This window comes from Mastomys coucha, unplaced genomic scaffold (genome assembly GCF_008632895.1).
Source record: "Mastomys coucha isolate ucsf_1 unplaced genomic scaffold, UCSF_Mcou_1 pScaffold5, whole genome shotgun sequence".
Classification (NCBI taxonomy): Eukaryota; Metazoa; Chordata; class Mammalia; order Rodentia; family Muridae; genus Mastomys; species Mastomys coucha.
In genome coordinates, this window is record NW_022196911.1 from 75,895,037 (window position 1) to 75,903,358 (window position 8,322).

Below are 8,322 nucleotides of genomic sequence, written 5' to 3' on the forward strand. Positions count from 1 at the left end.
GGATTTGAACTCAGGACCTTTGGAAGAGCAGTCAGTGCTCTTAACCACTGAGTCATCTCTCCAGCCCTTTTATTTTTAAACTTTTTTTTCCAAAATTTTTTAAAGCATAAAATTTTATACAGAATTGTTTCATGTTTCATTGAATGCCACAGAGCTGCTGAAATGAACCATGGGAAATTTCAGGAGTCCAGACACCTGCTGCCAGAGTGTCAGGGAGGGGTTGATTGCTTCTGAGGATTCTGCTGGAAATGGGTTGCATGCTTCTCTCTGACCTTCAGATGACTACTTCCTCCACATACAGATGTGTCACTCTGCTGTCACAAGGCATTCACACCACACAGACATCTCATGAGGACAGCAGCCATGCTGGAATGGCCACCTCTCCAGTCCAGTGTGATCTCATTATGGGAGAAGGAGGAGGTGTTTTTGAGATAGGATCTTACTCTGATGCCCAGGGTACCCTTGAACCTCTGGGCTCAAGGTCTCCTCTCCTCTCAGCCACCTAAGTCAGTGGAGCTCTGTCCCAGGTCACTTGGCAGTTTTATTCTTTAGACTGTGCAATGTTGGGACTTGAATCCAGAGCCTCATGTGTGCTAGGCAAGAGCTACTCATACCTCAGCCTCCATGTCATTTCAACTAATGACATTGTCAGTGGCCTTCTTTCCAAATAAGGCTGCCTACTGAGGTGCCAGGAGTTAAGACTCAATATATCTGTTTTGAAGGGTGTAATTAAACCGTCACACCTCAAGAAATAGTAAGTTTGGAGTGAAAAGGTAGTCATTTCTTCCTGGATTAGAAGCTTTAAAAAAAAAAAAAAGATTTGGGGGCTGGAGAGATGGCTCAGGGTTTGGGAGCTCTGACTGTTCTTCCAGATGCTCCTGAGTTCAGTTCCCAGCCACCACATGGTGGCTCACAACCATCTGTAATGGGATCCAATGCCCTCTTCTGGGGTGTCTGAAGACAGCAACAAGTGTACTCATAATACATTAAATAAATAAATCCAAAAAAAGATTTATTTTAAAATTTTCTTTTAAAATTATGAATGTACGTGTGTGTTGGGTAGGATGAGGAGTGACCAAAAGTGCAAGTGTCTAAGGGAGTCAGAGGATTCCTTGAAGTTAGAGTTATAGCTGGCCATGAGTCACCCGATGTGGATGCTGGGCATAAAACTCTGGTTCTCTGCAAGAGCAGTACTGCCTTTGAACTGAGCCACCTCTCCAACATTTACCTTGAAGTTTTACATTTTCAAATCCATCTATGTATTTGTGACAGGGTTGTGCAGGTGCACATATGCATGCTTGATGGTCTGAGGACAATTGAATGGATATGGTTCTCAGCTACTACCATGTAAGTTCCAGGAATCAAACTCAGGTCACCTGACTTGGTGACAAGACCCTTTGCTTAGTGAGCCATCTAACCAGCCTTCTTCTTCTTCTTCTTCTTATTATTATTATTATTATTATTATTATTACTATTATTAAAAAATAAAATGCCACCAGGTATTGGTGCCACATGCCTTTAACCCCAACACTTGGGAGGCAGAGGCAGGTGGATCTCTTTGAGTTTGAGGCCAACCTAGTCTACAGAGCTAGTTCCAGGACAGCTAGGGCTACACACAGAAACCCTGTCTCCCCAAATGAAAAGAAAAAACCTAACATGACCGCTGGCCTCATGAGCCATCCGTGTGAATGCCTAGTGACAGAGGAGTGATACATCTGTGTGTATGACCTGAAGGTCAAGAGAGAAGCATGCAACCCATTTCCTATAGAGTCCTCAGAAGGAATCAACACCCCAACCCCCACCCCCGCCCCAACACTTTGATAGCAGGTGTCTGGACTCCTGAAGTGTGAGGGAATAAATTTCCCATGGTTCGTTTCAGCAGCTCTGTGGCACTCATGCATGAAACAAAGACTTAGGAATCTTCATGGTGCCTTTGAGAAATGGTACCATTCAGAAAAACACAACTTAGTTCTTGCTAGCAGCCCAAGCAGGGAGTTTCCCCACTGAGCCGCGGTTCCTCATTTGTAAGTTGGAGACAGCCGTAGCTGCCTCACAGGACTTGGGACACCGAGTGAAGAAAACACACATATAATGTATACTCCGTGGGTGCTGGTTATCCCATCAAAGCGTCATCTGTTCATTAGAGCTAATGATTAATAGCTTTGACAGGAAAGTCCTCGTCAGAGCCTCCATTCAGAACTGCACTTTGACCAGAGACTGGAGGTGGCAAGGAAAGTGACAGACGAGTACCCGTGATTCACTGCAAGCCAGAACTAGGGTGTTCAAAATGAAAGTGGTCACCTTCCTCCCGAAATCAGCTGCTTCTCATTTCCCTGATTCTTTTTCCAGATACATGTCCTTGGAACAAATTAATTTTGTTTGTAGAGATATTTTAAAAAATCAGTCCTCGGCCAGGCCGGGGTGGCGCACGCCTTTAGTCCCAGCACTTGGGAGGCAGAGGCAGGCGGATTTCTGTGTTTGAGGCCAGCCTGGTCTACAGAGTGAGTTCCAGGATAGCCAGGGTTACACAGAGAAACCCTGCCTCGAAATAAGTAAACAAATAAATAAATGTAACTTAAAAAAAAGGAAACAAAAAAAGCATAACTGAGTTATGTGAACATTTTGTTTTGTTTTGTTTTGGTTTTGTTTTTTTGAGACAGGGTTTCTCTGTGTAGCCCTGGCTGTCCTGGAACTCACTCTGTACACCAGGCTGGCCTCAAACTCAGAAATCTGCCAGCCTCTGCCTCCCAAGTGCTGGGATTAAAGGTTGTTTTGTTTTTTTGAGACTGGGTTTCTCTGTGTATCACTAGCTGTCCTGGAACTTGGTCTGTGGTTCAAACTGGCCTTGAACTCAGAGATCCACCTGCCCCTGCTTCCTCAGAGCTGAGATGAAAGGCACATGCCAACACTGCCCAGGATGAACATTTCCTAAGGCATCAAAAGTATACAACCTGCAGACAAACTATACCAGATTTCATTAAAGCTAGCAGTCTTCTCATTGAAATGCACCATTGAGAGACAGCCATGTGGATGCTGATAAAAGCCATCTCTCCAGCCCACAAAATAAAATGAATCTTAGAAATATGATACATATAAAAATTTAAAGGGGACTGGAGAGATGGCTCAGAGGTAAAGAACATCGACTGTTCTTCTACAGGTCTTGAGTTCAATTCCCAGCAACTACATGGTGGCTCACAGCCATTTGCAATGGGATCTGATGCTCTCTTCTGGTGTATCTGAAGAGAGCTACAGTGTACTTACATACATATAACAAATAAATAAATAAATAAATAATATTTTTTAAAAATTTAAAGGGATGTAAAACAGTATGAAAACTATGATTTGGGACATATCAAATTATATGTGAGAGACCAGAAGAAAACTGACAACTTACATTATAACAGGGTTATTAAGTACAGTGTGAGGCTCAGCTGCCTGACATTGCCTTCTTTGCAGGTTATGTTCACAGGCTCCATGTGATGTACTGGTGAAAACCTGCCATGCCAAACTGCATCCAAACCCCAGTCTTTGCTCTGCACGCACCTGGAATGCTTCACTCCAGCACTGTGGCATTGGATAAATAACTTACTCTCTCTGGGCTAGATTTGCCTTGCACCAAGCAGGCCTAAAACTAGTCTCTCTCCTGGCCATGTGACAAAGATAAGACAGACTTGTGCAAGTCTGTGCTACATTGCAATCTATGGGCTATCAGTGGAAACCATGTTTTCTTTCATTGTGTTTTCCAAATCCCCTATAATTATAGTTTTCTTGAAAATTCTAAAACTAATAAATATAATTTCTTACATTTCCAAAGGGGTCATGCTCTATTCCCTGGGGATCTCAAGCCTGTTCCTGGGAACATCGAAGAAGGCTTTCTTCCAGGCCTGCTGTGGCTCATCTCAGCTGCACAGCACCGATTTGCAAAAGGGCCTGAGTGTCTGTGTCCTGAGGAGCCCTGGGAGTTTTGTTTACAGAGGACATTCTGTTCCAGGGTCCTGGGTTCTCCATCACCCCAGCAACTGCTGTCTGGACTAAGCACCCTAGAGAGGCTGCCTCAACCCACCCTCAAATTCTGGTCTCAGCCCTCAGGGATGGCCTGGGGCAAGACAGCCTCTGGCTCAGGAATTCTTCCCTTGGGAATAGCTTCTAATCTTGTTTCTTCTTTCTTTCCTCCTCCTCCACTACCTCCTCCTCCCTTCCCCCTTTCTCTTTTAAAAACATGTTTTGCCTATGAACATATTATGAGTACCACATGTCCACCTGGTGTTTGTGGAAGTGGGAAGAGGGTGTCAGATCCCTGGAACTGGAGTTACAAGCAGTTGTATGTGAGAGTGCTGTGTGGGTGCTGAAACCAAATCCAATTCTTAGTCCTTGTCGTCGTCGTCAGTCTTCTTCTTCTTCTCCTCCTCCTCCTCCTCCTCCTCCTCCTCCTCTACCTCCTCCCCCACCTCCTTCTCCTCCTCCTTCTTCTTCTTCTTCTTCTTCTTCTTCTTCTTCTTCTACTTGGTCAGTACTGGTATTTAACTTAGGGTCTCATGTGTGCTAGGCAAATGCCCTTGTGCTAAACTATAAAGTTAATTTTTCTTTGTTTTCTTTCTTTGTTTTCCCTTTTTTGGGGGCGGAGGGAGTGTTTTACACAGGGTTTCTCTATGTAGTCCTGGGTGTTCTGGAACATGCTCTGTAGACAAGGCTGACCATGAATTTATAGAGATCCACCTGGCTCTGCCTCTTAAATCCTAGGATTAAAGTTGTTCACCACCAAGACTGGATTTTTGTTTGTTTGTTTAAGATTTATTTTGTCCTCTGTCTGTCAGCACCACAGGCACAGCACAGCTGCTTAGCTGTGTCTGTCACATCAGGGCAGAGGGCAAGTGGCTATTTCTACACTCAGTGTTCAGAAGCCAGTAAGCACTAAGAATGGTTGGTTAAGAGCCTGACATTTTGCAGACTATGGTGAGGTGACACTGTGGTTTGGCTTGGATACTGATGACCAGACCCCAATACGAGTCAGGGACTCACCTGAGGTTGTCTATTCAGCATTTCAGCAAGATGCAGCTTTGGAGTGGGAGGGGTGTGAAGACAGAGTTTTCTGGGGGAGATTCAGAGAGGCCAGGAAAATATAAGAAATGGACAAGTTTCTTTCGTTTCCCAGATCTGGGGAGGATGAGGACTACCTCTTGGACAGGGCAGCTGTGATTTAAGACCATGGGACTCAGCCGTGACCTCTCTGACCTCACCAGGAACCGGCTGACTCACCCAGATAGGCTTTGGGCAACTCCACAGTTCTCTTCCTGAGAGCCCACATCCTAAATTCTGAACCATATTTGGGTTTGCTAGGATTTGATTGTTCTTCCAAAACTAGTGTAATGAGATCTGTGCTAATGGGGTAGAGGGCCCTCTAAGACTACACTCTCCCATCCAGCCAACTGCACATGGCCTTAGAAGTGACAATTGTGTAGGGCAGTGGGAGGGGGGACTGACTGTAGGTGCTGTGACACAAGCTTGTTAATTCTTGAAGAAGAAAAGAAAAGATTTATTTAAGGGCTGGAGAGATAGCTCAGCAGTCATGAGTGCTTTCAGCTCTGGCAAAAAAAAAACCACATTAGGTTCCCAGCACCTATACAGTGGCTTGTAACCACCTTTAACTCTACCTCCAAGGGATCTAATGCCTTTGGGCTCTACAGGCATCTGCAGTCAGATACACATAACTACCCACAAACACATATACATAATTCAAAAATAAATATTTTAAAATGATCTATTTTTACATACACATATACATAGAAATAATATAAAACTTTAAAGATGATTTGTAGGTATGTGATATATGTGTGTGTGTGTGTGTGTGTGTGTGTGTGTGTGTGTGTATAAAACATGTACGAGTTGCTGTGAGGCTCTTGACATGGATGCTGGGAACCCTGATTGGGCTTTCGGCAAGAGCAGCTCTAAACCACTGAGCCATCTCTCCAGCCCCTCGTTTTACATTTTATTTTGAGATAAGTCTTTGCTCAGGTTGGTTTGGAACTCACTGTGTAATCTTCCTTTGTCTGCCTCCTGAGGAGCTATGATGAAAGGATTGTTCCCTACATCACCCAACAGAAAGTTTGTCACCCACTCCTGGATTTGGCATGATAGATACTTTACACCGCCTGTGTGCTCAGAAATGACAAGCCAAAGGCTTGTTTTAAGAATCAGGAAGGAAAATAAAGGCCACAAACTTTCAGTTATAGGATGAATGCAACAGGGTGGCAATGGGCGTCGGCAATGAGTGAGTGTGTGTGAATGTATGTCTATGTATGTGAGTATATGTGCGTGTGTGTGTGTGTGTGTGTGTGTGTGTGTGTGTGTGTGTGAGTATGTGTTGCGGGTGGGTTTTTATTAGGGTTATTTTATTTTTGGTTTTTTTGTTTGTTTTTTTGTGTTGGTTTTAATTTTTTTATTTTATTTTATGTGTATGAGTACACTGTAGCTGTACAGATGGCCGTGAGCCATCATGTGTGTGGCTGCTGGGAATTGAACTCAGGACCTTTGCCAGCCCCACTCGCTGTCTTCAGAAGAGGGCATCTGATCTCATTACAGGTGGTTGTGAGCCACCATGTGGTTGCTGGGATCCGAACTCAGGACCTTTGGAAGAGCAGTCAGTGCTCTTACCTGCTGAGCCATCTCACCTGCCCATGTTTGTTGGTTTTTCGAGACAGGGTTTCTCTGTGTAGTCCTGGCTGTCCTGGAACTCACTCTGTAGACCAGGCTGGCCTCAAACTCAGAAATCTGCCTGCCTTTGCCTCCCAAGTGCTGGGGTTAAAGGCATGTGCCACCACGCCCAGCACATGCTTTTTTTTTTAACCTATGTGTAGGTCTGTGTCTGTTTATGAGAACATGATTTCAACTGCCCTCGGAGGATAGAAAGAGGGCATCAGATCCCCTAGAACTGGACTTACAGACAAGTTGTGAGTTGACATGTGGGTGCTGGGAATTGAACCTGAGTTCCTAGAAGAGCAGTTAATGCTCTAACCACGGAGCTCTCTCTAGCCTGGATGTGTTGAATGTGATAATCATTACACAGTGTACCAAGTTCAGGATGGGAAGAAAGAGGGTTTCATAAAATAAACAGACTAAACAACATTGTAACAGGAAATCTGTCTGTCAGCTCCTGTTGCACACACCATTTGACCACAAGACCTTGGGTAACAGCTCCTCCGGGGCTTAGCTGTCTGTCTCTTCTGTGAAATGACAAGATGTCTGCTACCCACTGAGATACATTGTGAAACTCACGCTCATGTCTGGAGTTTGGTGTGCTAAGCACCCAGTCTTTATTAATTTTGCCAACAAAGAGGCAGGAAGCTGAACATCTGTCACAAAATGCCAGCATACCATCAGTTTTCCTTTCGTAGGACAGCTGCAAGTCCACTTTAAACCTTTCCTATTTTTCAAAATAAAACCTTCAAAAGTAAGGAAGGGAAGAGAAATCCAAGTGACTTTGCAGTCAGAGATTCTTAGAACTGAGTGCTGCTCTGTTTCTTTATGAGGCTGCAGGGAGTTAAGAGTCAAGATGCTACAGGTGACTAAGAAAGGCTGGGGCTCCAAATGGACCGGCTTTGCCTTGAGGATGAAAAAAAGGAGACATGACCTTGGCTTGTGCCCTCTTCCCCCATGCCTACATACCTTACACTGTTGTCTTTCCCATCCTCCTCCTGGGAGACTTATTTCTGTCTATTTTTTAATTCAGTGCAGTGGGAATGAATCATCTCTGGGTTTGTTTGGTAGCGAGTTTCAAGCCTCCTGACCCCAGCTGGCTCACTAACTGGTTCCTTTACCCAACACATAGTCAAGACCCCTAAGGGCTGGCTGTTTCTGGAATGTGCTTCTTTCTCTTCTCCAGGTCTGGTGGCTTGACCTCCTCTCCCATGGGAATGGAGAGAAACGTAAGCTAGAATTCCGGATGAGTTCCCATCAGAGAAGCAAGGCGACTTCTGGCTTCTCAGAGATTTGTATGCTGCCTTAGCACCCCTCAAAATCTCCATCTCCCAAATGAGGTCAAGGTTTTAGAGAAGTAAACCTTTACACAAACAGGAAGAGATGCAGCTGGGACCAACATTCATATCTTAAATTTGTGGAATCCTAGACGGATACCACCATTATGAGGCTACTGTGTGTGTGTGTGTGTGTGTGTGTGTGTGTGTGTGTTGAATATGGGTATGGAAGGCCTCAGGTCATTCGGGATAGAAACCCATGTGTGTTACAGATGAATGATTGGACTCCTCCAGTGAGTCACTGGGTATCAAAGAGAAGAGATGTAGTGAAACAGGTTCAAGACCCACCCAA

General features: G+C 44.6%; 1 long non-coding RNA gene and 1 other non-coding gene across 2 annotated transcripts in view; both read left to right on the forward strand.

Moving 5' to 3' along the window:
- The window catches only part of LOC116078453, a 6,717-nt gene extending 1,958 nt beyond the window's left edge, over positions 1-4,759 (forward strand). The window contains exon 2 of the long non-coding RNA XR_004113553.1: positions 3,815-4,759. This is a non-coding gene — a long non-coding RNA (uncharacterized LOC116078453). The remainder of the gene's footprint in view (positions 1-3,814) is intronic.
- A 36-nt stretch (positions 4,760-4,795) lies between these two features.
- LOC116079422 lies at positions 4,796-4,942 on the forward strand. Its single transcript, XR_004113975.1, has one exon. It is a non-coding gene; the product is annotated as a small nucleolar RNA SNORA43 (small nucleolar RNA).
- Positions 4,943-8,322: the final 3,380 nt, after the last annotated feature.